Consider the following 17,552-nt stretch of genomic DNA (forward strand, 5'->3'; position numbering starts at 1 on the left):
AGACACTTACCTAAGGTGTTACAGAGTGGAACTGAACCCAAGACCACACAGTTCAGAAGCAAGCTCCCTATGGTTATGTGTAGTGCCACTTCCAGTTTTCTTAAAGTTGTTGTATATTGTGAAACAGTGTATAGTTTATGTTATTAATTGTATAACTTGAAAGTTCATGAGCTATATTCAGCCTTTGGCATATTTGGAATATGCATTAGTATTGATAATAATGTACTGTTCAGCTTTGTGTGGTGTTGTCATGAGGCAGTGTACTGCTTATGTTTAGTTTTTTCATACTTTCATCGCTTATGGGCTATATTTAGCCTTGCTTCTGACAAACATGGTAAATGAATCTGCGCTAGTTTTGACAATCATGTATGGTTCAGTTATGAGTGGCATGGGGCCACACATTGTACTCAGCTTTCAGTAATTGTGAATCATACAGGTACATTAGTGATGTGCCTTTTTGGCATTTTGTGTGTTTGTGCATACTAGCACACTGACTGTACAGTTAATGTTCAGTATTTGGAACATTTTCAAGCCTTTAGAGGATGAAATTCGGGTTGACCAACTAAAAGAACAGAGTTGTAATTGCAGAGGCATCTTATTGAGCTCTCTGCACAGGAACCATCACCAAGCTTTGTGCTATGTAAATTCAAAGAAGCCACAAAGCCTACCACTAAAAACCTATGATGTTACGTATCAGAAATGTTTTATTTCACCTACATTGTGTGAAGTACAGGTAAAGTACTAGAGTAAGGGTTACTCTTTATTGGGGGAGATGTCACACCTCAGAAATGAAGTCGGGATTTGGTTTGTTAATGGAATAGGTAGAATGACATAGGTGGTAGTGTCTGGTGAGGCACTAAGAAGGGTGAATTGTGCATGCATCTGTGTACATATACGCCAACAACAGTATCCTTTTAACATCCACTTTTCCATGCTAGCATATGTCAGACAGAATTTTTCTTCACCTGGTTGCCTTTCCAAGTGCCAACACTCATCTGTTTCCAAGAATGGAAATAATTCACCATGGCTAGACATGTTTTCATGTCAGATTAGAAAACAAAGGACACTGCTTGTATGATGGTGACACTCATTTACAAATATCACATACTATCAGGACAAAGAGAAACAAAGAAACACAAACATACATGACAACTTTCTTTCAGTTTTCATCTACCAAATCCACTTACAAAGTGACTAGCTCATGCTGCCACACAGTGTGTGTGTGTGCACGCACATGCATGTGTGTGTATAAAGACAGAAACACACAGACAGATAGACATCTTTCATTTCTTACCTTGGTCATTAGATTACATCCATGATGGAGCAGCACCTTGAAAGGATTAGTCAAACAAATAGATCCCAGTAATTTTTCTACACCTACTAATTATTCTATTGGTTTCTTTTTCCTGAATTGCCAAATTACAAGAATATAAACAAACCAATTGGAAGAAAATCACACACGAACACACACACACGAACACACACACACACACACACACACACACACATATCACAGAGACCTTTGGCATTATGTCATACTTGAGAAGAAAACCCATAAGTTGAGGAACATTGCAGTCATGGCAGATAATGGTGACACACAAATGGCACCTGTGGCAGAGGCATGTGAAAGCAACCATTATACACATGGGATGGTTCGTGTTAGGAACAGCATCCAGTTTTAGAAAACGATAACAAATCAGACTGGAGTGTGGTGCAGCCTTCCAGCTTACCAGCCCTGGTTAAACCATACAAACCCTGCTAGCATGGACAATGGACGTTAGATAATGATGATGAACACACACACACACACACACACACACACACACACACACACACACGTATATATTTATAAAAATATACACACACACACACATATATGTATATGGCACCTGTGCTCAACGTCGCCTTCCTGGCACTTGTGCCGGTGGCACGTGTAAAGACACTCGAGCGAGATCGTTGCCAGTGCCGCTGGACTGGCTCCTGTGCAGGTGGCATGCAAAATACACCATTTTGAACGTGGCCGTTGCCAGTACTGCCTGACTGGCCTTCGTGCCGGTGGCACATAAAAGCACCCATTATACTCTCAGAGTGGTTGGCGTTAGGAAGGGCATCCAGCTGTAGAAACTCTGCCAGATCAGATTGGAGCCTGGTGCTGCCATCTGGCTCGCCAGTCCTCAGTCAAACCGTCCAACCCATGCCAGCATGGAAAGTGGACGTTGTGGACGTTAAACAATGATGATGATGATGACAGCCACACTATTAGTTTTCTTCCAACAAATATAAGCAAAATTTCAATTAGTAATTGTGAATGTAGGTGGGTGTGTGGTCTGTGGTAACTGTATTTTTATAAATAAATTTCTAATTAATGACAAAGCTTTACTGGACAATCTTATTAGGATATTACCATAAAACCACATATACACATCCATTTACACACACAGCTATAGACACATGAAAACATATACATGCATACATTCAAAAATCATAAATTCTTTACAACTGAGGATGCAAATAAGTGGCAAATAACCAGATGAATAACAGAGGAAGAATACAATTACCAAGTTTATGTTTGGAAATATTGATTAATTTTCTTGATTTGTTAATTTGTTTTAACATTTTTATTTTTTCAAGGGAATAAATAGGGGATTGAAGTCCTTCTTTGAGAAAGAAGTTGATTAATGAAAGAACTTTGAGATAAAAGAATCCTATTAAAAGCAAGCAGCCGAAGCAGCACAACTCAAAAGTTAATGATTATAATTCTTTCAACAATTACCATTACCACCCCAACATCTTCCTCATTAGTTCTCTATGCTGCTGCATTGTTAAAATAAAAACAATAATGGCAATAAAAATTAGGGTTGGATAATAAATGTTTGATTAAAGGAAATCGAGCATGAAATATTGACATTGTAATAGTTGTAGTGAATGTGTGTTAAGAATTACATGACATGGTTCATACAATCTGAATAAAATTCATCCGTAGTCGTACAAGTAGACAGACAGACAGAGCAACTAGCTAAAACTAGTTTCTTTCATTCTGTGCTCCCACACACTTCCAACTAACAATTCTACACACACACACATGTACAAAGACACAGTTATAGCCACAAAGTAAGGGTTACCAGATCTACACATGAAACTTTGAAGCAAATATAATCCTCCTCTTATCCTGTAGATAACCATGACAGGGTATCATTGTGTCATGTGTGAAATTAGATCAAACTTAGTTCAGATATGATACAATATTATCAGGCTTCTATTATTAGATTAATTTTGTCTTGGACATTATTTGCATGATAATTAGACAATTATCTAGATGACACTAGATTTAAAGATTAGAGCATTAAACAGCCAAAGTATCTCCATAGATATAGTAGTAGTGGTGGCAATAATAATACTTTCTACTATAAGCACAAAGCCATAATTTGGGGGAGGGGGATAGTCAATTACATCTACCCCAAGACTCAGCTGGTCCTTATTTTATTGACTCCAAAAGGATGAAAGGCAAAGTCAACCTCAGCAGAAATTGAATTCACAACGTAAAGAAGAAAAAAATGCCACTAAGCATTTTGCCCGGCATGCTAACAATTCTGCCAGCCCACCAATAATAATTCTTTCTACTATAGACACAAGGCCTAAAATTGTGAGGGAGGGGGCTAGTCGATTACATCGACCCCAGTGCATAACTGATACTTATTTGCTTGACCTGGAAAGGATGAAAGGCAAAGTCAACCTCTGCAGAATTTGAACACAGAATGTAAGGACAGACAAAAGGCTGTTAAAACATACTGCCCAGTATGCTAACGATTCTGCCAGCTCACCACCATAATAATAATTATTATTATTATTATCATTCTTGCAAATTTTTGGCACAAGGTCCAAATTTTGAGAAGAGGAAGTCAATTACATTGACCTCAATGTGCAACTGGTACTAATTTTATCAACCCCAAAAGGATGAAAAGCAAAGTCCACCATGGCAGCATTATAGTAATAATAATCCTTTCTACTAAAGACACAGCATGCTAACAATTCTGTTATTTTCATTGGCATGTATGAGAACGACAACTCAGAGGATGCCTACTCCCCTTAAAGATTTCTCAATGAAGTGTATCTGTATCCTCTCTATTATTTGCTGAGTAACTTACTACATAAGTAAACATTGGCTGGTATAGAGTAAGAAAAATATTGACAGATTCATTATCCAGATGACAATTAGATGGTTTGTACTGTTGAAAAAATATTAGACATCTTGTAGTTTTCTCTTTTTACTTGTTCATGTGGATGTACTTTAATGTATAATGTATATCTTGTAAGGTTCTAATTACATATCTTCTATCTTGAAATATTTGGTTGAACAAATAGATTGATCCCAGTTCTTGTTTTTTAAGTCTAGTTCTAATTCACCAATCTATTTCACAAAATCGCTGAGTTATGGAGAGGAGGGTGGGTAAGCGAGTGGGGGAGTGAGTTGAGGGGAGTGGAGAGGAGAGGGTGAGGATCGTGAGGAATATGGGAGGGTGAGGAGGAGGAAGAGGAGGAGCAGTAAAGAGGATGAGGGGAGAAGAAAGATGAAGGGGAGGGAGAAGGAAGTAGAGGGGAGGAAGAAGAGGGGAGGAAGAAGAGGGGAGGAAGAAGAGGGGAGGAAGAAGAGGGGAGGAAGAAGAGGGGAGGAAGAAGAGGGGAGGAAGAAGAGGGGAGGAAGAAGAGGGGAGGAAGAAGAGGGGAGGAAGAAGAGGGGAGGAAGAAGAGGGGAGGAAGAAGAGGGGAGGAAGAAGAGGGGAGGAAGAAGAGGGGAGGAAGAAGAGGGGAGGAAGAAGAGGGGAGGAAGAAGAGGGGAGGAAGAAGAGGGGAGGAGAGGGAGAAGGAAGAATAAGGGGAGGGAGGGGAGGAAGAAGGAAGAAGAGAGAAGGAAGAAGAGGGAGGGAAGAAGAGGGAGGGAGAAAGAGGAGGAGGTTGGCAGAAACAGTAGAGCATCCAACAAAATGTCTAGCATTATTTTAGTATTATCTTGCAATGTTCTGACTCTACTTGGTCCAACGTGCCTCTCACTACCAACATGGTCAATAGAATTAGCACCTTGCAAAACATCATTTTTACATAAATTTTCTATGCTTAGAATGGATTAGACAGTTTTGTCATCACAGGGCTTGATTATTTAATCAACTTGACATATTCTTAACTAATTTGTCACCTTGAACCAATTTCAGAAATCATTATTATCACTTGTGTTTATTGTAACTGATCCATTAGACATATCAATGATCATCCTGGGATTTTTTTTATGCTTAGTAGATATCTATATCTAGTACTGTAATATCCAATATCTTTCCTTTTTTAAGATTAAATAGTGTGATTTGAGGGTAATTTGGCTCAGATTTCTAACAGGTCAAAGGACCATACAGAAACCCCTTTGCTAACTAAATTAATGAGCTTTTATTTTCATATAACGGCATGAGTTACATGGTTCTGTAATGTAATATGCATCTCAATCCTATGTCATGTATGCAAAATCTAATTTTCTAAGGTGTAATCTTCATTATTATTTTTCATCTACCTCAAGCTTATATATCTGCCAGTAACTGTTAGCATATATCATCCATTCACATTACATGTCCATCCATTACCAGTGATTTTTTTCATCTATAGCTCAACCAATAGAGTGATTCTGATACTGATACTTTAAAAGAATTGTACCAAACATATTACTTTACTTACAGGAAAACCAGATTATTGCCTACTAAATCTGCAATAAACTGACAAGTGGACATTGGCACATAATGGAAATAATAGACATGAAAAGCTAGGCATAATTTTACTTTTTTTATTCTAAGCACCATCAGTGTTTTACAATACTTTACTCTGTTGGCAGAGTTTGGTCTGTTAGTAGCTGATACATTTTTACTAGTGTTTGCCTATAAACTAAACTTGGCAAATCATGAAATAGAAACAGTAGCAAGTGGCTTTTATTTATTTTGTTTTTAATTGTATCTTTTTTTTTTTTATTGGTTGTCATTTGGCCCAAATCAGCCATGATTGAGGAGAACCATGATCAGATTCTCCAGCTGTGATCAGCTTGTGCTGATTTCAGAAATCTTTATTTCAGCATAATATCTTGAAGACTACCAACTTAAAAAAGGAAGGATATTTTGGAATACATTATTCTAATGTACCCTTCCTGATTCAGGAAGATAGGATATAATTTGAAGGTAATTTGGCTCTATTTCTAACAGGTCAACAAACAATTGCATAAATGTTCCCTCACTGGCTTATATCTTTTCATTGTTTATTCAACATTGTACACTCTTGTGCAGAGTACTTTTAGCTTTCTTTGATTAGTAATCCAATCTCAGAACTAACGATCATTTAATCAGCTCTGCAAATGATAATAAAATGATGTTAAGATCACAACAGGTATGTTCCAACCATTACCTTCAACAAAATTAGACATAGCTTACAGTAAACCAAATTACAAGGAATTAAAAAACTTCTACAACATTTGCAGTACATTTATAAAAACAGAGTAAAGAAAGAAAAACAATGCACAGACTAACTAGGAAATTGAAAGATCCTACATATGGTCAACAGGAAGAATAAAAAAAACAATACTAGTATACTAACAATACATTAGATGCCTGTCCTCAACCAAATCTCTTCCAAACAAACCACAATGAACTACATATTGAAAACTGCACTTTGCACCAACACAATTTTTTTATCTTTTTATCTTTTATCCAAGGTCTCTGAAGAAGGGAAGAAGTAAAGTATCCTCAAATTGTGGCTCTGGCTTCAAATGCGCACAACTGAGTGAACTCCACTAAAGGCCCCAGATATTGCCAGGTGGTAGTGTTAAACTAAGAGATTATATCTTCCATCCAAGGATTGGTACTTTTTCATTGACTGGTACTATTCCAAGTATGTTCCATTTTCTTCAAGGCAAAAAGTCAGCTTGCATTAAATTATATCAACTGAACCTGTTTCCATCATTAACCACAAGGGTCTTTGATCAAAACAGTACAATATGCCTTCATTGTCACAACCAATTGCTAAATAACAACTCGAGACTATACAAAGCAACAAGAGAGCCTCTATGAGGTTGTTTGACCTACTGCAAATATCAGTTATCAAATATCCCTTCAATTATACCCTACTATTTTAAAAAAGGAAGGACATTTAATAATATAGTCCTAGGGGGAAAAATGCTGAATGATCACAGTTGGAATGCTGCTTTTGATCATAAGTCTGCTCAACCAGGGCCAACTGGTGATTAAACAATACTAGCCAAACATTATATGACAACCAAACACTATTTAACAAAAAAAAATACTATATAGTAACCAAACACTCGTTATCATCTTCATTTAACATCTATTTCATACTGGCATAGGTCAGACAGTCTGACAGGATCTGACAAGCTGAAGGGCTGTACTGGGCTTCAGTGTCAGTTTTGGCATGTTTTCTATGGTTGGATGCCCTTCCTAACACCAACTACCTTACAATGTGTACTGGGTGCCTTTTTTTTTTCTTTGCTTTTTTTTTTCCACTGGCACTAGTAGGTCATCGAGTAGGTTGCAGGATAGAAAGCAGTGGAAAAGGGAAAAAGGAAAAAGCCACTAGGAATGGAGATGGAAGGAAGCTTTATGCCAGTTGCTGAGAGGCTAAAGCAAAAAATATTATATAATAACCAAATACTAAATAACAGCTAAACAAGATATAACACTACATAGTGTGGAATATTCTAAGAATGACATTCTTAAAAAGGTAAAATTAAGTCTTTGGTAAACTGTTATCTGGAAAGAAAAGGGGGGGGGGGGGCAGAATGGTCATGGCAAGGGTGCTTCTGACCATAAATTAACTCAATCAGGCTGACCTAGGGTGAAACAATAAGAACAGATACAACAAGGTGTTTGGTATATTTTTGATCAGACTAAAATTTGGCATATTCATGATATTGATCAAAACAGGTTTCTGCTCTCAAGCACACAATCAGCTTATTCTTATACCAGAGACCTATCTCAGCAGAATCAACCAAAGTTCTTTCCATGTCAATGATAGCAACAACATGATTCAAACTGAAACTTTTTCTTTTCTTTTTTTTTAAATAAGACACAGAACAGTTATCAATAATCTATAAGTGATTTAATCTCTCACTCTAAAACCACTATTTATCAAAGTATAAAAACTCTTAAATTGATTACATTTGAACGAAACAATTTTCTGACGACTATTGTCCAAAACAGAGTTCATAAATGGGAAACTAGTAGTGAATAAACTACAAAAAGCAGATTGAAGTTGATTAGATTAAGTATTTTTGATATTCAAAAGAACAGCAGAAGCCAAAAAAGACTGGTTACAACCAGATAGGAGAACATTACAACAGTTCAATTGTTCAACAGTGTAATGTTCAATTCTAAATCAATTGTGATCAAACACTTCATTCTGTTACTATTTCAACTACTACTACTATTATGATCATTATCATTTTTATAATTATTAATATTATTATCATTATCATTATTTCATTGTCATTATTTGGCCAAATGCCTGTGTAAGTTTTGAGGCTGAAATGTTAATTCTATTAAACATTTCACAGTCCACAGCAGCTGGCAGAAGCATGTAATATATATTTATATGTGTGTGCATGTATGTATTAGAATCTCTGAAGAATTCTCCAAGATTCCAACATCAACTACATGTGTGTGTATGTGTGTATACATGTATGTGTGTGTATATATATATGTGTATGCATGTATGTATGTGTGTGTGTATATATATGTGTGTGTGTATGTGTGTGTGCATGTGCATATATATGTATATAAAACCTCATTCAATATCCTTGTTCCATATTTAAACTTGACCATGCATTTCCATTACTTCAAGTTTCTTACCAAGTGGCAAACACCAGAAGGTGTGTCAAAACTAAAGACCACTTCCAATATTCAGTATTGCAAATATCAAATATTTCACAGTTGATGCATCATTTGATGACTACCATTTGGCATGAAACTTGAAGTAATGGAAGTCAACAATAACTATAATATATATATATATATATATATATATATATATATATATATATATATATATATATATGTATTCACCAGACTACCAGCTGCTTTTATACACCATTGGTAACAATGAGCTTTACATGGTTTTAGCTTTTAAATGATGCTACCCTATCAGTTAGGTGGGCAGGCTAACATTCACCCAGAATGGAATGCCAGTCCATCACAGGGTTACCCATTTACAGCTGAGCAGACTGAAGCAACATGAAATGATTATTTTTGCTCAAAAGCCCAATGTATCATTGGTGTGGTGATCAAAACCATGATCTTGTAATTATGAGTGCAACACCCTAACCACTAGGCCACAGACTCTCTCTCTCTCTCTCACACACACACACACACACACCAAGTAAAGTTTCCGTTGAATCTGGTCTTCAACTCTCAGTTGTAAAAAAATCTGTTGTTTCACTTACAGCATTCCTGTCTTTGAGCAGATTACCCAGATAGATAGCTGCAATCAAGAAAGGTCAATTAACTGCCTATTTACAGCACCAATATATAGTCAATAAATATACTTTTAACTATATATACACTTTTGTTAATGAATGGACACTTTCATGTCCACACCTACTTATAGTATTTAATATGATACAAGTTACTTGACCTGCTAAAAATAGCAACCAAACCTCCCTCAAATCACACTCCACAATCTTTAATAAAGAAAAGACACATTAGATAATGTAGTCCTGGACATACAACCAAAAAGCTAGGATGGTCATGGCTGGAATCCTTTTGATCATAGGTCTGCTTGATTAGAGTTGATCTGGGCTAGGGTCCCTGTTGGTCAAGAGTGACCATGCATCTGCACATGTGCAGACTTAGGCCAGATTTATTAGGAAAGACTTGCAGTAACCAATTCATGCAAGTCTCCCTTCTCCGTGCCACCAATTTTTATCCAAAAGAAAGGCCACTGACTTAGGCCAATACAACCTGACATCATTCTTATTACAGGTGTTGCTACTAGAATGTACAAAGCAGAACAAATACTGCAAAATATTTTGCCTGTTCCACGAACAGTTTCACCAATCCACTACTCTGGATTGATACTTTCTATAAACCCCAAAATGATGAGAGCGAAGTTGACCTCTCCAGGATTTGAACTCAGAGCACAGTCAAACTAAATATCATGAAGCATCCTATCTAAAGCTCTATCAACTCTATCCAGATCTGAGTTAAGCCACAACTTAATACAGTAATAATCATTGATGACAGTATATGAACCAATCAGCTAGCATCTAGAAAGCTTTCTATTCAATCTGTTGAAATCTCTCTTCATCAAGTGAAATTTCTCAGTAAACTATCTCCAGTCTTTAAATTAGAGATTATAAAGTTTCAAGTGAGAAGATAGACAACCAGAATTTCAAGAAAGTTGACTGCAATAGACAAAATGACTATTCAACTGTTTACCAACATAGAATGATTCTAATTCTGTTCTCACTTACAAGGATGCATAGGGCTGATTAGTGTTCATTTTCTGACCTTTGTACCAACACGGATGCATTCATGTGATCCCTCAACTTACTAGGAATAACAATGAAATGGCTCTCAAACCACATCCACTCTAAAAAAAAGAGAAAGACAATAGATTATGTAGCCCTATGACTACAAAAAAAAATGGGATGGAGAAAGCTGGAAAGCTTTTGCTCAAAGATTTGCTTGATTAGGATTGACCTAAAGCTAAACAAGTAGAATTTAGAGCTAGGTAGACTAATTTCCCTGACCAAAGTCACACAATGCTTTGGTTACAAGATATAGACAGCCAGCTAAATTGCCCAGTACCCTGAGGGGAGAAAGTGTTGTTATTTTTTTAACACTTTTTATTCCTGATCAGCTATCTCAATAAGCTATACTTGAAATAGGTTGACTCCAGTTTTCATCAACTTTTCATTTGACATAAAAATAAACTACAACAAGCAATACAATTTACAACAGAAGTGAAATGTGAAGCAAACTTACAAACAAAATGATAGTGAGTGTGCTCCAGCAAGGCTGTAACCATTTGATATAAACTAACTAAATGAAACTAAACGAAACGTGAAACTAAATTCAACAAAAACAAAAATATATTTGCTTCTATAACAACAACATCAATAAGACTACAATTTATTAGTCTAAAGCATCATGCAAGAGAAACAGTTCCGTTACCATTGCCAGAAATATGCACCAATTTGGACATTTCAACCCAAGGGCAACATATTCAACACCTGTAAGTTAATAGAAAAACCAACCTTTAATTCATTACATCATATCAAATTCCTTCAGACGTCTTTTAAAAGAATATATAAAATGCAATCTTGAGAGGCTGATGAGTAGTTCCACAATATTTAAGCAGATGAACAAATTTCACTCAGGATAGGGTTCCAGTCTTTATAACAAGTCATAAAACAGTCATGTGTTTCCACAAGTGAGGTAGTGTAAAATATCCTGTACAAAGACACATCAAAGAGCACACAAAGGATGTGAGCTAAAAACAAAGAAGTTAGTAATCTTAATCTTAGTTTTTCAGCCATTCTAACTTTACAAAAAGATGCCAATGTCAGAGCCTTTAAGTGTCCACTCAACCTGCTAGAAATAGTAAATAGTCCTCACAAATCACACCCTACCAATCATTAAGAAAGACAGTTTAATGGAATGACAAATTGAATACATTTGATCATAAGTCAGTTCAATCAGCCATGACCTGAGATCAAAAAACAACCCTTACAAAATAATGTATAAACATTGTCAGAAAACCTGTCACCTGATTCCAATAGCCAAAATGAACCAAGGCAATGTAAAATTAAATAGTCCACTAATCATTCTATCCTTACAAAATAATAGTTTCTAATTTGAGCACAAGACCAGCAATCTTAGGAGGTTATTGGTCAATACCATTAACCCCAGTATTAGAGTGGTATCTTATTTCATCAACCCCACTGATGGATGTGAGACAAAGTTATCCTTGGTAGTATTTGAACTCAGAAAGAGATGAAAGAAAAACTGCAAAGCAATTTTTTCAACACCTTAATGATTTTCGCCAATCCACCATCCTTACAGAAATGGAATGTGATCATTTCTATCACTGTTTTGTCATACTGGCTTACAATGCATTTACACAAAACATATCCTATCTACAAACTTTTAACATCTTTTAACTATTAGTTAGTTAGTCTGATGAATAATGGGAGGTGCTGGTTGACACTTTAGTATAGCCTCATGCCAGCCCTGTTTGAGCAATCTTATGGCATGCCAGAAGTCAATAAAAGAAGAAAAAAAACTAGATGCAATACATAGAGCCTTTTTTTCTTGTTATACCATGTCTCTACTCAGTTGAGGGCAAGACTGCACGCTCCAACAAGCAGTGATAAATAAGTATAGAGTGCAGTGTGACAGCCCAGAAATGTATTATCTCCACAGTCCAGTTTATTTCTACACACCTGTGGATTCTGCAGCAGCCATGGAAACGCAGACAAGAGATTCTTTCTAGACTGGTGGAGACAGCTGGCCAAGTAAATAGGACACTAGGTTAAAAATTTATACCCTGTCATCCAACTATTTTATGGCCTCAAAGCATTAAACTCTCAAAAGCTCAGCAGATCTATGTGCAAGTATGTATCACATTGTTGAAACAACTCACAACTGTAAACACCAATAATAATATAACATTGATGTGATTATCATTAACTTCACCTTCAGTGCTGAGTTAAACTCCTCCTGGGGCTTGTACAGCTTGGAGAGAGATAGGTTCCACTGCTAAACTTATCTGATCCAGATACAATATATGAAATTGTTGCTATTGTAGTTTAGCTCCAAATCAACCCTAATTGAGTTGATCTTTGATCAAAGACATTTAAGCCATGATTATGCTTCTTTTTTCAGGCAGTAGTGTACCCCAGACTATATTATCCAATGTGTCCTTTCTTTTTAAGATGGTATGGTTTGGTTTGTAGGAGATTTTAGTCATTATTTCTAGCAACTAAATTTTCCTCAATGATCATGTTTGAGACCCCATCATAGAGCTGAATAGAATCTCAACATTCTTATTGATTATGGGACTTGCCACTGAATGGTAAGGCTAACTATTATACAGTCACTGTGATTAATATCCTGTTTGAATTGTAATTGGAATACATGGGTAGACTGGAATACATAGGTGATTAAGAAGTCCTAGAAGATTGCAGCTCTGAAGAGAAGGATTGAGAAAGAAATATTTACATAAAGGGGTTCAGAGCTGAGATATAATGAGAGAAAAAATGGCAGAAAGAGAACAGAGGAAAAAGGAGGCGCATAAAAGAGATTTATGTTCAGGCAGTATGCAGTCAGTATGTTCAAAAAACAAAAATCATTGTCATTATAGCAAAAGAAACAGAAGCACTCAGTGGTTGATTGGTGGAAAATTTAAATCTGAGTAAATGAAATAAATGAATGTGAAAAGGTAGGCGAAATGTCACTGGAAATTAGCTGCCTGGAATGTTAGAATTTAATCTGAAGGTAGAATGGTCTAATAAGTCTATTAAGTCACTGACTCACTATTTAGATTACCAGCTGCAGTTGACTCATAGCAAGAGAAGGATATAGACAGATCAGACATGATGAATGAAAATTGGAATGAAAATGAACAAGTTAGAGCTACTGGGTCTTGTGTTCTGGACAGAACAAGTTCAAACAAGCAAAACAAAAGTAAATATCAAGGGTATTATGGAATTTTAACAACAGATGTTACCTAGAACAAAATGAGTGCAATGTAAGCAGCTACAAAATAAACCTATAACAGATCAGAAACATATAAAATAAAGAGAAAAAAAAACCTCATAAATTTAATGCGTATTCTTATTGTATCTGAGATTACAATGGATTTAAAGGAAATACCAGATAAACTAACAAGGATTATCTCGAGGTTTTTTTTTTTTTCACATTTATTCTATCTGTAAGGCCTCATAGTGGGGCAAAGTTACAGAGTGAGTTATAACGTTTCAGTTAGAGAATATACAGTTTTATAGTATTTCAGCAATGCCTCACATATCCCATATTTTATATCACAATTTCGTTGTACAGTCGGTTACAAGGTTTCCAGTGGGCTAATAACACAGCTTCACTGCACTTCTGATGAGAATGACAAGGAAAAGTCCATAAATCCAATGCAAAACAAATATCTCAAAGGATTTTGTTTATAAAAGCGTTTATTTTCTTAGCTTTTTCACCACTATTTATATTCTCCACTGAAATACATCAAGAAAACATTATAAACACACATATATAAGCATCATATATTATATATTTATGCAGGCATGGCTGTATGGTAGGAGATTTGCTTCTCAAACATATGGCTTTGGATTCAGGGTTCAGTCCCACTGCATGGCATCACTGACAAGTGTCTTCTGCTATAGTTCCGTGGCAACCAAAGCTTTATGAATGGATCTGGTAGATGGAAATTGAAAGAACCTAGTATTGTGTGTATATGTGTGCACACATGCATGTGTGTGTATACAGAAATATGTGTGTGTGTGTGCACGTTATCCACTATATATTTATACAGATGATTCTTTATGATATTTCTATATCAACATAAACTAGTTGAAAGGAATATTTCCTTTTAAAGTTTTCTTCATTTTCCAACAGAGGAGAAAAACAGTTTTTGTTTTTTTTCTATTTTGGTATATGAAAAGCTTAGAGTGAACCAAAAGAGGTTATTGTTATGTGGGTGACATCAGTGAGTTCAAACATCTTGTCTTCAGTGCTGCAGCAGTACTAAAGGCCATAGATTTTTTTGGTGAAGAATAGCCAATTATATCGATTCTAGTAGTTGACTGGTACTCATTTTATCAACCCTGGAAGAAGGAAATTTGAACTTGGAATATAAAGATACTTAACTAAACATCACAAGGCATTTTGTCCTACAATCTATTGATTCTGCTAATCTACTGCAGTACTAATGTTACTACCCACATATATATAAAGGATCAGGCATAGTATATAGATGGCTGTGTAATAAGAAGCTTGCTTCCCAACCTTGTTGTCTTGGGCTCAGTCCAAATGCATGGCATCTTAAGCAAATGTCTTCTACTATAGCCCTAGGCAAACCAAAACCTTGAGTGGATTGAGTAGACAAACTGAAAGAAGCCTCTGTGTGTGTGTGTGTGTGTGTGTGTGTGTGTGTGTGTGTGTGTGTGTGTGTGTGCGTGCGTGTGTGTGTGTGCGTGCGTGCGTGCGTGCGTGCGTGCATTTGTCTCTTCTTGTCTTGACATTGTGTAGTGTTTATAAAATGATTGTCACTGTCATTCTTTTCCAGAATTATGCAAGAATATGTCTGGTCATGGGGAAATATGTTGCTTGGAAGCAAGTGAGGGCATCTGACCATAGAAAAAAAATCTGCCTCAATAAACTCTATCTGACCTGTGTAATCATGGAAAAGTGGACATTAAAACAATGATTTTTATGATGCACAACGACTGTGAGGTAACGGTACTGAACTACTGACTGGAAAAGAATAATGCAAGCCTTATTACAACCATTATGTTGTTCTTAAATATACACTCTTACATTGCTTTTCTTGATTCAGTTTGTTTTAACTGAAACTAAGTGCCACTCTCACTAAATAGTTGAATAGTTAGTAATAGGAGAAACAAGTAGACATTAAATATATTGTGCACTATCAAAGTTTATAGAGTCCTTTGTTCCACCCTAGAAAGGAAAGTAAATGTAGGTAAAAACTAATAATATAATTCATAATTTCTTTGTCTTGATCCTCGGTGACTCCTGACGTAAGTATAAAACAGTGGTTCTCAACCATTTTTTACCTATGGACTCCTTTAATTCCTATTTTTATTAGGGTGGACCCTCGTGGTCATTTGATGTTTCAAAGAAACCTTATTGTATATTCATAATTGAAGATTATTAGGAATTGTACAAAAAATTGTTAAAATATTTTGTGTATTGTGGAAGTATAACCAATTTATTACACATTAATTTTAAGAACAAAATCTTATACGAGCCCTTAAGTGTCATACGGACCCTAGTTGAGAACTACTAGCATAAAGGATGAGTAGAACAGCTAGGGTGTCTCAGTAGGCTGTAGAAAGCAGAGAATGAAACCTAATACATCTAAAACTAGCCATAACAGGTGGAGAAAGGGTGAAAGAGCTTTTTAAAACATACTTAACTTTTTTAATACTAATTTATCTGATATTGTTCATACTAAAGTGTCTGTATTTAAATTAAAATCTCAAACGAAATCTCATAACACGAAACTTCATTTGTTCAACATTGAGATAGTATATATATTCCAAGTTAGATATTTATTACTAAACCTCTCATAAATCTTAACTGTACAGAAAAAATAACTGAATACGCAAACAGTATATTCATTGGGATGTTGTCTTGCAAGGATTAACGATAAGAACAGACATGCCTAATGTAGGAACCTTGAATATTCTTTCCTACTCTAGGAACAAGGTCCGAAATTTTGGGGGAGGGGGCCAGTCGATTAGATCGACCCTAGTACGCAACTGGTACTTAATGTATCAAACCTTGAAAGGATGAAAGGCAAAGTCGACCTCGGCGGAATTTGAACTCAGAACGTAAAGACAGACGAAATACCGCTAAGCATTTCGCTCGGCGTGCTAACGTTTCTAGACAAATAGGGTTGGTTGAGTATAAACTTCAGTGGTGTAACAAAGGCATGTCACTTCTGATCTATGAAGTATTGAGGACGAATAGGAAAATCGGTACTACTAAAGCAGCGCGGACCCGAATGCGCAGTCGCGTGTCCGCGCTAGCTAGTCGTGAGTGGTCGATCCTAACCCTAACCACGTATTCATTTGCACACGCGGGTTAGGGATAGGGTTAGAGTTAGGGTTAGGGTTAGGATCGACCACTCGAGACTAGCTAGCGCGGACGCGCGACTGCGTGTTCGGGTCCGCGCTGCTTTAGTAGTACCAGGAAAATCTTTGTCGACTATCATGATTTTAAAACATATCAGAATCTACTGAACTAACTCCAAATCATGGCTAAATCCATTAAAGAAGAGCAAACTTAAACTCTAAAGCAAAAAGAAAACAAAAATCTGAATGTGTACAATTATAAAGATGCAAAATGGCAACATGGATAGGGAAGGTGCTGAGATAATAAACTCATGGTTCAGAAGTTCATGTTTTCAAATTCACAACAGACGTTTAACTATGTATATGTGCAGGGCACTACTATAATAATGAGCTTATTATACACCGTACTCATGTGCACCATAACTCGTTTGAAAACGGTGAAAGAGGAGACAAAAAAAAAGCAGCAATGGGTCCAGTAAAGAAAGCAATAAAAGCCAAAATTTACATGCACAGTACACAGCGTAAAACACGAAACGACAGGGAAAAAGTCAGGAGGAAGAAAGACATGTCGAGAGAAGTGTTGAATTTCGTAAAGCATAGAATATTTGAAGGATGCAATGTCTTGACAACTAACAACTGACACGAATCGTTTGTTCCATGCTTTGACAATTCAAAGAGTGCAAAAATGTTT

General features: G+C 36.2%; 1 protein-coding gene across 13 annotated transcripts in view; it reads right to left on the reverse strand.

Annotated features, from left to right (window-relative positions):
* The window catches only part of LOC106883746 (uncharacterized), a 133,531-nt gene that overhangs the window by 89,271 nt on the left and 26,708 nt on the right, over nt 1-17,552 (reverse strand). For 6 of the 13 annotated variants that reach the window (XR_016243753.1, XM_089360520.1, XM_089360523.1 and 3 more), the window contains exon 2: nt 11,208-11,266. The exons of the other annotated variants lie outside the window; for them this stretch is intronic. The gene's annotated coding sequence lies outside the window, so the exon portion shown is untranslated. The remainder of the gene's footprint in view (nt 1-11,207; nt 11,267-17,552) is intronic. 13 annotated transcript variants of the gene reach the window in all.

Source organism: Octopus bimaculoides, chromosome 11 (genome assembly GCF_046866305.1).
Source record: "Octopus bimaculoides isolate indiv1 chromosome 11, ASM4686630v1, whole genome shotgun sequence".
Classification (NCBI taxonomy): domain Eukaryota; kingdom Metazoa; phylum Mollusca; class Cephalopoda; order Octopoda; family Octopodidae; genus Octopus; species Octopus bimaculoides.